This window comes from Bos grunniens, chromosome 5 (assembly GCF_055505025.1).
Source record: "Bos grunniens cultivar Pamir isolate PY7600 chromosome 5, Bosgru_T2T1.0, whole genome shotgun sequence".
Taxonomy (NCBI): domain Eukaryota; kingdom Metazoa; phylum Chordata; class Mammalia; order Artiodactyla; family Bovidae; genus Bos; species Bos grunniens.
The window spans coordinates 117,234,772-117,249,742 of record NC_141169.1 but is presented as its reverse complement, the minus strand read 5'-3'; the positions used below and the strand labels follow the sequence as shown (position 1 = coordinate 117,249,742).

Genomic DNA, 14,971 nt, shown 5'->3' with positions numbered 1-14,971 from the left:
CCAGACCAAGGGGTGAATGGTGGCCCGGATGCCGCCCACTGCAAATTGGCCAAACCGAATGCCTGGACATGGGGCCACACCCATCCAGAGAGTGGACGCCCTTTTCCAACTTGCCAAGCCTTCCATCGGGAGAGGCAGCTGGGGACTTTCTTTAATTTGTGCCTGATTTCCTGGGGTCCCCGGGAAAGGCCAAGAGGGCTCCCTTGTCACTACCGTTTAGGGTGAGGGCTGGAAGCTAAGCGGACATCTCAGTGTGGTGTTCGGGGTAGGGAGGTGAATTAGGAGGGAGGCCCCCCACCTCGACCCCCCAGGTCAAGGCCCCTTCTAGGGGGCACGCTTCCAGGGCCAGGTGCAGGCCAGTGGAATCCCACAATAAACTAGAACCCACAGAACTTCAGAAGTGAGTGTCCCCAATGAGTGTCTCCAGCTCCAGACTGAGCGTCGTGTTCAACAAAGAACTTAGAGTCAAAGAAGCCTGGATTCAGATCTCAGCGTCCCCAGGCCGCTGGGGCCGGGGCCTGACCTGCTAGGGCTCAGCTTTCTCATCTAGAGCGTGGCGTGATGATAACAGCTCCCCCGGCGCCTAGCAACAAGACGTGAAAAAGGCACAGATGGCAACCAGCACGGTGTCCAGCAAGGAGTGGATGCCCCAGAAATACCAGCAACTCACAGTCCATCCAAGGCAGGGAAACATGCACAAATAGTTTCCACCCGTCCCTAAAATCCACGAGAAGGTCGTAATTTGGCCAGAGGTTCATTTTAATTAGCTAGCAGCAGGAAAGATGGATTGAGGAATGTGAGTGCTTGATGATTTCCCCAGGTGGTAGGGGAAAATATGAAATGACAAAAACAAACCAAGAAACATTCTTGAGGGGGAAAAAGAGAGAGAAAGGGCCCTGTTACTAGCGCTGCCTAAATATAGCAGAGTGTATTTTTGTAGATGGCAAAAATGGTGTCCAGGCTGGGGAAGAAAATGCTGCCTCTTCCCAAGTTTTCCCACTTGCTCTTTCATGAATCAAGGTGTCCAGGCACGTCTGGAAGCGTCCAGTTGAGGGAGTGTCAGCTTGTCAGCCTGACCGCTGGTCACCAGCCAGTGCAGAGGGACGAAGCCTAACCATTTTCCAACCCTTCCCATCAGACCCAACGTAGCGATCAGACTGGGAGACCTTGTTCTTTCTTTTTTTTTTAAATTTTTATTGGCGTGTAGTCACACTACAATGTTGAGTTAAGTTTCTGCTGTACAGTAAAGTGACTCAGCTGCACATATACAGGCATCCCTTCTCTGGATTTCCTTCCCGTCTAGGTCGCCACAGAGCGCTGACCAGAGCTCCCCGTGCTGTGCAGCCGGTTCTCATCAGTTACCTGTTTAATCATAGTGTTGGGAGACCTTGTTCTTTCTCACCTCCATGGGGCTTTTCTTTTCATCTGCATTTTAAAAAGGAAAAGATGAACAGGAACTCCACAAAGGGGCTTCAGAGGCAGAATTTGGTCAAAGAGTTTCACAAACAAACAGGTGGCCTGCAGCCTTTCAAGCCCCTAATTGGGAACAGGTTAGGGGAGGCGGAGCTGGGAGGCCATGTGGTTCCCGACAGCGGCCTTGTCCTCGGAATTCTTTTGCTCTGATTTCGACATAAGCCATAACACCACCATGCAGAACCAATTAAAGCGGCTCCTCAGAGGGGGCCAAGCCTTGGGTAGGTCCGGGCGGCTGGAGGGGACGCCCTGGGACAGCCTCCTCTGTGGGGGGCCACCCCCCACCACTGTCCTCCCAGAGGAAAACCGCAGGCGTTTATCATGAGTTCGCTGACAAGCTGGAGCATTCTGTGGGTGGCCAAGAAGGTGATGACCTAGGAACTGACCGCTGGTTGGGAGCAACCAGGGCATCAGCCATTTGGAAAGGGCAGTGGTCCATTTACACGATATGAGGGGAGAGTGGGAAATTCCCCTTCCAGATAGCAACCTTTGGCTGCAGAAATGACCTTCAGTGCCAAATTCAAGAGAAGTGCTTCGTGGGGAGGGCGGGGTTTTAGGGTGGGTGGGAGCTGCTGAGGGGTGGAGTCTGCTTGGCATCTGGTTAAATAAAGCATCCAAGAGCTCTTTCAGCAAACATTGGTGGGTGCCAACGTCGTGTCAAATCCTGACTCCGCCGTTGACCCACCAAGTGACCTCGGACCACAACCTCGCCGACCCCGGCCTTGATTTCTCACCTGCAAATGGGTGTGCTTATAGTGTGCAGCCCACAGGTTGTAGACAGGCTGCACACGAACCAGTTCAAGCAAAATGCTTTGGAAAGAGCAGGAGTGCGGCAAGCATCAGATTCCACTAGAGGGGTCACCATGTTGACAAAACCACACTGAGCTGGCAGCTTTGCCTCCTGGGTATCATGGGCACACTGGTAGAGGAGCAGGTTTAGGGAAATTCACCCAACAAATATTTAGTTCCTAGCTGCTTTCTAAGGCAAAGATTCATGTAGTCAAAGCTATGGTTTTTCCAGTAGTCAGGTATGGATGTGTGAGTTGGACTGTAAAGAAGGCTGAGCACCAAAGAATTGATCCTTTTGAACTGTGGTGTTGGAGAAGACTCTTGAGAGTCCCTGGGACAGCAAGGAGATCCAACCAGTCCATCCTAAAGGAAATCAATCCTGAATATTCATTAGAAGGACTGAAACTGAAGCTCCAATACTTTGGCCACTGGATGCAAAGATCTGACTCATTGGAAGAGACCCTGATGCTGGGAAAGATTGAAGGCGGGAGGAGAAGGGGACAACAGAGGATTAGATGGTCCTCTGGAGGAGGACTCCAACCAGGACAGGGGCCAGGGGATGAGGGGACTAAATCAGAGAGAAAAGGGCCAGCATTTGACAGCCATGAGAGCGGCACAGGCAGGGGAGGGGGAGGCCAGGAATGATTTCCAGACTTCCAGCACAGGACGAGGCGGTGCCTTTCCTCTACGTGGCGTCTACAGATAGCAGAGCAGGTTTGGAGGAAATGGTGACTTTAGTCTGGACGTGTTGAGTTTGAGACACTTGTGGACAGCCCAGTGCAGAGAGCTCTAGTGGCTGATGGGACAGGCCGGAGGAGGTGGGAGGTGGGTGTGCCATTTTGGCTGCAGGATATTTACTACCACCCAGTGACTCCTTCCCCAGGACACTTCATCCCAGTCCTCCTGATCCCGGCTGGGAGAGAGGAGGAGTATTGCAACATCCCGAGGTGATTTATAGGGAAAACGTCTTGTGTGTTTGTTTCTCAGCACTGCCTTCCAAGTGGGAATCTAAAACCCCACATTCTGATCCGAAGTGTAATTTCCAGTCATTTCCACCAACAACATTTGGTTCTTATTATCAAAAGATACTCACACAGATGTAGCATTAAAATCTTGGCTTCAGTGGATAAAGAAAACAAGATAATCTAAAGTATTGCAGCAACTCTCAGACATTTACGATTCCAAGAAATGGTTGTTGGAAAACTGCTCTAGAATATCCATTTCCCAGTGTGTTTCTGGGTGGAAGGAAGACAGCCAGTTGGTGAATTTCAGGCTGTTGAACTGAACTCTTAATCGGGAAGGTCCTAGGGCCTTAGACAGTGAATTCCTTGGAGACAAAGACCCGGGCATGTCCCCCTGGCATCCCCCAGACCTGACCCACAGGCAGGCATACCCGCAGGGCTCACTAAGTGTGTGTTGACTGAAAAAAGAAACAGCTGAATCCCGTGGTTAGGACATGCTAGGTTTTCTCATTTGACATTTCCTTTCAAAGGCTCTGAGGGCTTAAGTTACAGGGAGAGGCGGCTTCTCTAAGTCAGAAATGGAAAAATATTTATACGGAACTGATGTTTTGAACTTTAATGGAGAACTTTATCTTTCCTATGTCAAATTCTGTATTAGTGGTTTGAGGTCCCTTCAAATCCCAGTAACTGGTGTGGTTTTCCCCATTCATGAGTCCTGGATATCCTGAAAGCACTTTTTTTTTTTAATGTAGTAATAGCTAATATTTGTGAAGTATATCTTATGTGCCAAGGACTTTAATGAATTATCTCGTTTAATCCTAACAACAGTTCTGGAATGATGACATACTTATTATATACAGACCTCGTGACTCAGCCTTGGGAAATGTAGGCAATTTTTCCAAGAGCCATCGCTAGTGAGAGGCAGAGCTGGTGTTTGAGCCTAAGGGATGTGACCCCAGGGCCCAATTACCCACTGTTCCTGGTGCTTCATGGCAACTCACTCCCAGTATTCTTGCCTGGAAAATCCCATGGATAGCGGAGCCTGGTGGGCTGCAGTCCAGGGGTCGCAAAGAGTCAGACACGACTGAGTAACTGAACACGGCACACCTGGTGTTCCTGTGCTGACAGTGAGTTGGGGGCAGGTGGGATGGGTCTTCATAAACACTCACCTGCTGACTCTTCTTTTGGTAACCCTGAGCTAGGTGGTGTTATGGTCCCATTTTACAGCTGGGAAAACTGAGCCTTGCAGAGGTTAAGCTGCCTGACACAACAGGGACTTGAACCTGGGTCTGAGGATGCCAGCGTGCCCCTTTGTCTTCCCATCAGCCCCAGCGCTGTGCTCCTCCCTCTGCGGCCCCCGACACCCCTCCTTGCCCGAGACCTACCCACGCTCCATCAGACAGCAGGTCTCCATCAGGTCCTTCTGGGGCACCCACGCTGAGAGGGGTCTGCTTCAGCCCCGGGAATCTCCAGGACCCTGTAGGATCTCAGTGGAATGTGGCCACACCATGTGTGGATCAAGAGGCAAAAGGCATGGAGCACCTGCAGCTGATTCTTCGTGAAGGCAGCCTGGGTCCCAGCACACATCCTTCCTTTCGGCATCTCCCAGCTGATTCTTCGTGAAGGCAGCCTGGGTCCCAGCACACATCCTTCCTTTCGGCATCTCCCAGCTGATTCTTCTTGAAGGCAGCCTGGGTCCCAGCACACATCCTTCCTTTCGGCATCTCCCGTGCTGTTCGTCCTGCGCGCCTGGCCACGTGGACACAATCGAGCGACCGATCCATGCGATCCCTCTTAGGAGGCTGGCTTGCTTGGCAGGTCTGAGTCAAGGTCAGGGAAGCCTGTCTTCCTCCCTTGTGGTGCCTCAGTGACGAGCCAGCCGCCCCCCCCCGCCCCACCCACCTGCCCCAGCGTGCAGCTGGCCTCTTGCAGCACAGAAGAGAGGACTGGGTTCCCCGAAAACAGCCTCAGATGATGCAGGAAGCTCCCTTCTATGGCACGAGCACCAGGAGCCCATTCTCACCATCTGCCCTCCGCCTCACTGTCATGGGATCCAGGAGTGTCGGTTTACGGAGGCCTCTGTGGACCAGGCCTCAACACAGACATTGCATGGAGTCCTCCCATCGGCCCAGCCAGGTGAGCAGGTTTATCTCCAATTTACAGATGAAAGGGGAAGTCCAAAGTGGGCTTTGGGACCACACAGCCCAGATGCTCAGTTGGTGGTGGTGGTGGTGTTCAATCGCTCACAGTTGTATCCTACTCTTTGCGACCCCATGGACTGAAGCACGCCAGGCTTCCGTGTCCTTCACCAACTCCCAGAGCTCGCTCAAACTCATGTCCGAGTTGGTGATGCCATCCAACCATCTCATCCTGTCGCCCCCTTCTCCTCCTACCTTCAATCTTTCCCAGCATCAGGGTCTTTTCCAATGAGTCAGCTCTTTGTATCAGGTGGCCAAAGTATTGGCGCTTCAGTTTCAGTCCTTCCAATGAATATTCAGGGTTGATTTCTTTTATAATTGACTGTTTTGATCTCCTTGCTGTCCAAGGGACTCTCAGCTCAGCTCAGTACTGCCTGGTTTTGAGCAAATCCCTTCACCTCTCTGGGCCTTGGTTTGTTCATCTCATCAGCAAAATGGGTGCAATACAAGGGTTCTTCATCTGGGTCCACAGATTCCTGAGAGACCCTTGGAAAGGATAGAGGGGTCCCATAAAAGAGGATGGGAAAAGTTACCTCTTTGTTTCCACCAACCTATAACTGAGGTGTAGCAGTTCCTCCACCAACACCTCCAGAGGCACCAGTCTGACTCCCAGGAGAAGTCACAGTCCTGCAAAGGCCTGGATGGTCAATGCCAAGCCCGCTCCCCCTCCCCTCCCCTCCCCCACTCTGCTCCAGCCTCCTGGACCCCTCGAGCAGCCTCCCTTCTCAGGACCCACGCACTTGCTGTTTCCTCTGCCTGGGAAGGTTGTGGTCCTCAGGCCTCCAGATTATGTCAGCATCTTCTCGCTGAAGTCTTCCTGCAGTCGTGGACGCTGTGAGGCCTTGTCCAGGCCCCTCTGCAGGGGTGGAGGACAGTCGTGGACGCTGTGAGGCCTTGTCCAGACCCCTCTGCAGGGGTGGAGGACAGTCGTGGACGCTGTGAGGCCTTGTCCAGACCCCTCTGCAGGGGTGGAGGACAGTCGTGGACGCTGTGAGGCCTTGTCCAGGCCCCTCTGCAGGGGTGGAGGACAGTCGTGGAGGCTGTGAGGCCTTGTTCAGGCCCCTCTGCAGGGGTGGAGGACAGTCGTGGACGCTGTGAGGCCTTGTCCAGGCCCCTCTGCAGGGGTGGAGGACAGTCGTGGAGGCTGTGAGGCCTTGTCCAGACCCCTCTGCAGGGGTGGAGGACTGGTCCCCTGACTGCTGAGAGGCGCCCTTGGCTCTCAGCCCTTTGGAGGATTGTCTCTGCATCCCAGGTGGCTCAGTTGGTAAAGAATCTGCCTGCAATGCAGAAGATCCTGGTTCAGTCCCTAGGTCAGGAAGATCCCCTGGAGAAGAAAATGGGAGCCCACTCTAGTGCCGTTGTCGTGGTAAATCTCATCGACAGAGGAGCCTGGCAAGCTACAGTCCATGGGGTCACAAAGAGTCAGACACGTCTGAGCGACTAAACCACCTCCAGCACCATCTTCTGAAGAAAACCTCCTGTTTGAGGACGTGTGTCCTTCCAAGGCAGCCTCATCCAATGACCGATCAACACAGGGTTTGAAAGTCAGATCTGAGACAATTCTGAAGGCTCATCTGTGTCCTCAGCTCCCTGGGGGTTGGCTGAGGCTTTTGGCCTGAATCTCAGTTCAACTTCTCCCAATGCCCAATCCTGCTTCTCCTCCTCCTCCTACACTTGGGGATCCCAACTGCACTCCCCAGTAAATACCTGCACCCTAATCTCCAAATTGAACATCCCAGGTGGCACGGGAGGTAAAGAACCTGCCTACCAATGCAGAAGACATAAGAGTAATGGATTCGATCCCTGGGTTGGGAAGATCCCCTGGAGGAAGGCATGGCAACCCACTCCAGTGTTCTTGCCTGGAGAATCCCCACAGACAGAGGAGCCTGGTGGGCTACAGTCCATGGAGTTGCAAAGAATGGCCCACAACTGAAGTGACTTAGCACACACACACAGCATCTACAAATCAGAGCCTGCTCCCCTGAGAGCTGAGTGACCCTGGTCACCCCACCTAAGATTGCAGACCCTCTCCACACTCACTGATGAGCCCTCCTTCCTGGGTTGCTGGCACCCATCACCATCCACAGGCCCAGATTCACTTGTCTGTTGTCTGTCCTCCCACCAGAATGCAGGCTCCATAAGCACAGGGTCTTATTTTGCCATTTCACTGCCCAGAACAGTGTCAGGCGCCATAACATCCACTCAGAATTCGTGGAATGAACGGTAGTGAGTAGCCACACCGTCCTTGACTTGTGGTCAACAAAATCCTCCACATCCTCCCTCTCTCCACGCTCTGTCGACTCTGACCTTCCAAGCTTGTATAATTGACCTCGGGGCCTGACTCCAGATCTGGACAATGTATCACGGCTAAATCCCATCCTGCTGATTCTCTGGGTCCTGGGTCTGGCTCTAATGTGCTGAAGACCTGAGAAGCAATTATTTTTTAAAATTTTTATTGGAGTATAATCGCTTTATGCTGCTGTGCGAGTTTCTACTGTACAGCAAAGTACACCAGCCATACATATATACATATCCCTCCCTTTTGGACTTCCTTCCCAATCAGGTCACCACAGTGCGTTAAGCAGAGCTCGCTATGCTCTCAAATTGGGATTTGGGTGTTGGAGAAGACCCTTGAGAGTCCCCTGGACTGCAAGGAGATCACATCAGTCCATCCTAAAGGAGATCAACCCTGAGTATTCACTGGAAGGACTGATGCTGAACCTGAAGCTCCAATCCTTTGGCCACGTGATGCAAAGAACTGACTCATTGGAAAAGACCCTGGTGCTGGGAAAGACTGAAGGCAAAGGAGAAGTGGGCAGCAGAGGATGAGATGGATAAATAGCATCACTGACTCAATGGACATGAATTTGAGCAAACTCTGGGAGATAGTGAAGGGCAGCCTGACATGCTGCATCATGGGGTCACAAAGAGTCGGACGTGACTTAGCAAATGAACAGCAACAACAACCTGTGCTCTACAGTATGCTGAGGAGCATGCATTTTAGAACTTCATCCAGGTCATCATTAAAAATGCTGGTATAAAAAATAAAATGCTGCACAGAACAAAATAGCTCTCCTAGTCATCTTCTTGGTAACGTTAATGTCTGCTTGTGTTCATCTCGTCGTGCATTTATTTGCTGGTTTATTTCCGTCCCCGACGAGCCTGCACGTCTTAACAGCTGCAGCCCGGGGCTTGGCACAGTGCCTGGCATGCTGTGGGCTTTTGAAAAACACGCATCACATGAACGAACCATGCTCCCCCTTACAGAATGTGAGCCGCTTGGGGCAGAAGTCACATCCCACCACCTTTGAATCTGCCAGGAAGAGGTCTTTCGGCCTTAATACATCAGTTGTGGGGCTGGAAGAGGAGCACAAGTGTGGCTGTGACTCGGGCGGTGTTGTGCTGGCCTCTTGGCCCCATCACCCCCAGAGGCGGGTGTCACGTTCGCACGCACAGGCCTGGCTGGCCAGGCTCTCTGACCCCAAGGGGCACCTCTCAGGGAGCACCACAGGGACAGGCTGCCTGGTACTCCCTGCGGCTCCCAGAAATGCTGGTCCTTGGACTTCCAGTGCCATCCCCTGGATCTCTAAGGGAGCCCCGTGGAGTCAGCCACAGCTGTCTCTGTCGTCAACCAAGTCACTATGATCAGGAAGCACCGTGTGCCTGGACTGTCATTTTCCCCCTCGTGAGCTTTTCCCCAGCAGCTCTTCAGTTATCACACACACAAGACCTCAGTGGGTTCACCCACTTGCTCTCGCGATGTGCCCTGAGTATGTCTGAACACTGGGTGGACCAGCTCAGCTTATGAAACTCGCGGCCCCTCCTTTATCAATCTCATGCAACAAATACCTGTCACATACTGTTTAGGGCTCCAGGAACAGAGCCAAAGAAAGCCAAGTCCCTGACTTTAAGGAACATACATTCTAGTGGCAGGGGATAAATATATGCATCAGGCAATATGTGCTGTGGGAAAAAAATAAAGCAGGAGAGGAGGGAGCAGGAACCATGGAGGAGGGGTGTTCCATTTTATTTAGGGGGCAGAAAGGGCCTTGTCTCAAAAGAAGGTAGCTTTTGAGATGAGTCCCTAAGGAGTTGACAGAGCTGGCCACGGTGATATTCAGAGAAAGAATGACTTAAGCTGAGGGAACAGCTGGTGCAAAGGCCCTGAGGCAGGAGTGTGCTTGGCACGCTCAGTGGATAGCAGGGAAGGGAGCAGGGTTGGAGTGGAATGAGAGGGGGTGGTGGGGGATCAGAAGGTAGAAGAGGAGATCAGAGGGACAGACAACAGGCCATGAGTTCAGCTGGGCCTCGGAAGACAAGCAGCTTCACTCTACTTGAGCTGGAAACCATTGGAGGGTTTGAAGGACAGTCTGACTTGCACTTGAACTTGGTTTCCGGGGCTGCAGTGTTGAGAATACATGGGCGAGGACAAGGGGAGAAGCAGGGGTGTATCAGTGAGAAGGCTAATGCAGTTATCTACGCAGGAGATAGGGCTTAGCCAAGAAGATGGTAAGAAGGGGTCAGATTTTTTATATATGTTGAAGTCCAGCCAACAGGATTTGCTGATGGAATTGGATGCGGGATGAGAGAGAGAGAAAGTCTAAGGATGAAGCCACACGATTTGGCCTGAGCAGCTGGAAGGATGGGTCTGCCGTCGACAGAGTTGGAAAGGAGTTCAGAGGAACAAGTCTGGGATAGAGCTGTCTGGACATAGGCTTTCTGGACACAGGCTTTCTGGACACAGGCTTTCTAACCATCTGTTAGCCGTCCAAGCGGAGCTATCAAGTCAGCATTTGAAGCCGAGCCTGGGGCTCAGGGCAGAGGTCAGGCTAGAGAGCTATATTGGAGATCTGTCCCCCACGTCCACTCTCTGAGGTTCTGCTAACCAGCCCTCTGGGCACTCTGTTGGGGGTCTGCCTATGGGACTTGGGGGTCAACGCCTGGTTCCAGACCTTGAGAAAATCACTCCTATGCCCTAAGTCTCAGTTCCACAACCGGGAAATACAACTAGCAGTACTGCTGTTTAGTCACTGAGTTATGTCTGACTCTTTTGCAACCCCATGGACTGTAGCCCACCAGGCTCCTCTGTCCATGGGATTCTGCAGGCAAGAATACTGGAGTGAGTTGCCGTTCCCTTCTCCAGGGGTCAAACCGGTGTGTCCTATATTGGGAGGTGGATTCTTTACTACTGATCCACCAGAGAAACCCCAAACTAGCAATAATACACTACAGATTCGTGAAAGTTTTTATCACTGAATATGCCTTGTCAGTACTGCTCTGGCCTCAACGAGCACAGCACCTACAGATGCTATTTTGCTGGGTGTTTTTGTTGTTGCTGCAAGGCCACCACTCTTTGGACCAATGGTTAACTCTGGGCCATATCCCCCTGGCTACATCGAAAGGGACCAGGGTTGGGGCTGTGACCTCTGGACTGCCATTTGAAAGGATGACCTGGTTTAGTCAGACTCCCTGGGCGTGAATTTGAGTTGGGAATGAGGAAACTGGGGCCATCGGTGGTGGATCTGGAGCCAAAAGGCCCTTCTGGGTCACTTTCCACATGAGCAAGCCGAGGACAGCATGACCTTGAGTATGAGACTTCATGGGGGCTGGCTGGACTCTGCTTCCATCCCAGGGAGGCCTGGAAGGCCGTCAAGCCTATCCCCAATCCCCTGAGTTCCGACTGGACATCGGGTCAACAAAGGCGTATTTGTTGAGCCCAAGAGCCTCAGTGGGAACCTTACGGGGTGAGGAGTTCTCGGTCAGCTTGCTGTGGAGGGGATGGCTCCAGCTGCTTCTGTCTCCAGTGGGCTCTGGAATGTTCTGCCCCCAGCAATTGTGGACAATAGGGTTGAAGTCTTTTCGAGCCCTGTTAGAACAAGTGGGTTCGGAAGCTCTCTAGAACTTCTGGTAAAAAAGAGAAGACCCACTAAATCACAGGCCTCCCGTTCTCCCACCTCCCTACGCACGTCCACACGCTGGGGCCACAGCCAGCACTAGCACTGACCCCGGAGGCGCCGGTCTCATCTTCCATCTGGCAGAAGAAACCAGGGAGGCAGACATCCCACCCACAGGATGAGTGAAACCAGCTTTGCTGGCTCTGGGCAGAGGGGTAACCAGTTTCCAGGATGCAGCAGTATCAACCTGGGGCTGACCCCTGGGCCCCGCGAGGTGGGGGTAAGCACAGAGGGGTAAGCCCCACCCTGAAACTACTTCCTCCTCAGAGCTCGGTCTTGCTCCCAACCAGGCTTATTCCACATTCTTTTCATCCATGTGTTAACATCATGCACACACTCTGGACGTGATCAAAAAGGTGCCTTGTTCGGAAAGTGTACCTAAAAGGTGCCTGCTTCATATCCCACTCCACCCTGCAGACCACCACCCGCCCACATGACGAGGCAAGAAGCAAGGGGACCTGTCATTGCCTCACTGTGCCAACACTGCAGACTGGCTGTCACAGCCCGTTATGCCCACAGCCTCCACGGCAGCCCCGTCTATGTGCCTGGAGAGACCAGAGACGCACGGGGAAGGAGCTGGTGCAGGCCATGCAGAAACGCCCCCTGCTGGTGGACATTGGTGTGGGCAGCCAGCACCCTCACTTCCCGCTGCCTCGTAGCAGGTGTGTTGAGGCCCCTCCTTTGGCCGTCTTGATGGGGCTTGGGTTGGGGGGGGCAGGTCATTGTGTTTCCTCCTGGACATTTCCATCTTTCCAAACAACCGCCCCACACCCTTTGCAGTCAACCTCCGTCCCCTGACCTCAGTAAACATATACTTCTGTTCATTCTAGAGTTTTACACATAGATATTGTATTTCTGTACTTTTGGGGGGTCTGGCATGATGTTTCTGACCATGGTTTCTGATTTATTCACTTTGTTGGGTATATCAGTGATTTGTTTCTTTTACTCAGAGAGTGGTACAGATGTAACATTTGTTTATCTGATCGCCTGGTGATGACAGTTTTACTGACTGCTGCTGCTGCTGCTGCTAAGTCGCTTCAGTCGTGTCCAACTCTGTGCGACCCCATAGATGGCAGCCCACCAGGCTCCCCCGTCCCTGGGATTCTCCAGGCAATAATACTGGAGTGGGTTGCCATTTCCTTCTCCAATGCATGAAAGTGAAAATTCAAAGTGAAGTCGCTCAGTCGTGTCCGACTCTTCAAGACCCCATGGACTGCAGCCTACCAGGCTCCTCTGCCCACGGGATTTTCCAGGCAAGAGTACTAGAGTGGGGTGCCATTGCCTTCTCCGTTACTGACTGCAGTTTTTCGCTATTATGAATCATGATGCTATGAGCCCTACTGTAAAAGTCTTTTTGTGGACATGATTTTATTTCTCTTGCAATAGTTGGTCATAGCCTAAATGTATGGTTACTTTGTTAAATGTTGAATATGTGGTTAAATGTATTGTTAAATGTACATCAACTACGTGAAAACTGCCTCTTTTCCACCAATAACGAATTACAGTTCCAGTTGCTCTGCATCTTGACAATCACTTGGTATAATTTTTTAAATAATTTTAGCCATTCTAGTGCATATAGTGATGGTAACTCATGGGCTTTTGAAACATTGAGATACAGTTTACATACCATAATATTCACCCTTTTAAAGTATACAATTCAATGGTTTTTAATATATCCACAGAGTCATGCAACCTTCACAACTATCTAATTTCAGAACATTTTCATCACTCCAAAATCCTTTAGTTCCTGGAAGAATGCTAACCTGCTTTCTGTCTCCGTGGATTGCCTATTCTGAACGTTTCCTGTGGACCGAATGATAAAATGTGGCATTCTGTGTCTAGATTCTCTCAGTACACTGTCTTCAGTGTGGGTCTGCATGGTGGCAGTCAGGCTTCATTCCTCTTTATGGCCAAATAATATTCTGCTGTGTGTATACACGGACACATTTTGTTTACACATTCCTCGTCAATGGACATTTGTTTTTTTTTTTTCACTTTTTGGCTACTGTGAATAAAGCTGCTCTCAATATTCATGTACAAGGTTTTGTTTTTATTTTTATTCTATTTAATAGTTTTTGGCAATGCCTTGCAGCATGTGGGATCTTAGTTCCCTGACCTGGGGTCAAACCCACATCCCCTGCACTGGGAGCATGGAGTGTTGGTCACTGGACTGCTGGGGAAGTACAGGTGTTTGATGGGGATGTTTTTACTTCTACTGGGCATACACCTAGGAGTGGGGCTGGTGGGTCACGCTGTAACTCTGCTCCACAAACTCAGCTTCCCTGACCCTGAGCTCTGCCTCCTCAGCTCAGCTCAGCTCAGTGAGTTCGCTCTGCTTGGTGGGGTTGGGAGGATGTCGCCTCCCCCTGCGGAGGTACGGCCACGCCTCTAGGAGGAAGTCCTGAGTGATTGTACAGCTCACTTTGTTCCCTTCCCTTGGCGATCTCGGTCTTGTGCAGTCTGTTGTCCAGCGTCTGAAAGCTGTGGTTTTATTTTGTCCAATTTTCTGTTGTTTATAGCAGAAGAGATAGTCAATTACTCCATTGAGTCTGGAAGCAGAAGACCCGTATTTAACATACCTCTATCTGATACCTTCAACATCTAGTTCTAAGAGGACTTCCCTGGTAATCTAGTGGTTAAGAATCCACCTTCTAATGCAGGGGATGCGAGTTCGATCCCTGGTCGGGGAAATAAGATCCCACATTGCCAAGGAGCTACGGAGGCCCCGTGCTGCAACTAGACAGAAGCCCCTGAGCCACGGTGAGGAGCCCGCCTGCCGCAACTAAGACCCAACTTAGCTGGAAATAATTAAATATTTTAAAAAAGTAATAAAGTTCTAGGGAGACTTAAATATGGGTGGTTGTTTCGGCTGACACTCACGGCACTCTGTTTAATTGTACGTTTTTTTCTGTTTGTGTGAGCTTGTCTTTGGTCAAGTTTAATCTGGGAAGGAATCAGAAGTCTAAACTGGGATTGCTTCTTCCAGAGCTTACTTGTCTTTGCTTCTACTAGGTACCATGGATGCAAAATTAATCCGAGAACACTTAAATTTTTTCTGCTGGGGATTTTTCTAACCTGTTAGAAAAATTAAAACTCTGGGGCTCTGTAAGAGTGAGCATATTGGGTGTGAATTCTCAAGAACCACCATCACCACCACCATCACCATCAAAACCACCACCATGGTCACTCTCTCAGCCACAGTGAAGACTCATTGCTTTCCAGCATTTTCTCTAAGGGTGTAGCCACCTTCCAAAGTCTCAGAGGTCTCAATTTTGATGCTCTGCCTTAATGAGAGTCTCTTTAATGAAACCATTAATCCCCAAAGCTCTAGGTTCCTGTTACCAGCCTTTGTCACCAGAGCAGCTCTAACTTCTATTTCTTGTTACTGGCCACTGTTCTGCTTTCAGTCTGCTGTTCCTTATTGTGTGTGAGCACATTTTTCATGGTTTCATTTACCCTCTTGTGAGCGCAGCAATGCATATAAAATGCTTAGTATAATTTATCGAGGATCTAGTTGAGTTGTAGTGGGTGGATTTTTTAGGATATTCAATCTGACATATTCATCATTCTTTGGAGGCATAAATCCTCCACATCA

The 14,971-nt window shown here is 50.9% G+C and overlaps 2 long non-coding RNA genes across 3 annotated transcripts; one reads left to right on the top strand and one right to left on the bottom strand.

Annotated features, from left to right (window-relative positions):
* Positions 1-1,173: 1,173 nt before the first annotated feature.
* LOC147373249 (uncharacterized) lies at positions 1,174-5,045 on the bottom strand. The gene is made up of 2 exons (XR_015164642.1): positions 4,610-5,045; positions 1,174-1,425 (listed from the first exon to the last, which is right to left on the bottom strand). It is a non-coding gene; the product is annotated as an uncharacterized LOC147373249 (long non-coding RNA).
* Positions 5,046-5,221: 176 nt separating this feature from the next.
* Positions 5,222-13,413, top strand: LOC147373248 (uncharacterized). Of its 2 annotated transcripts, XR_015164640.1 has the most exons (3): positions 5,222-5,360; positions 11,794-12,038; positions 12,327-13,413. It is a non-coding gene; the product is annotated as an uncharacterized LOC147373248 (long non-coding RNA). The 2 variants fall into 2 exon arrangements; XR_015164639.1 differs by having other exon boundaries at positions 11,794-13,413.
* The last annotated feature ends 1,558 nt before the right edge of the window (positions 13,414-14,971 follow it).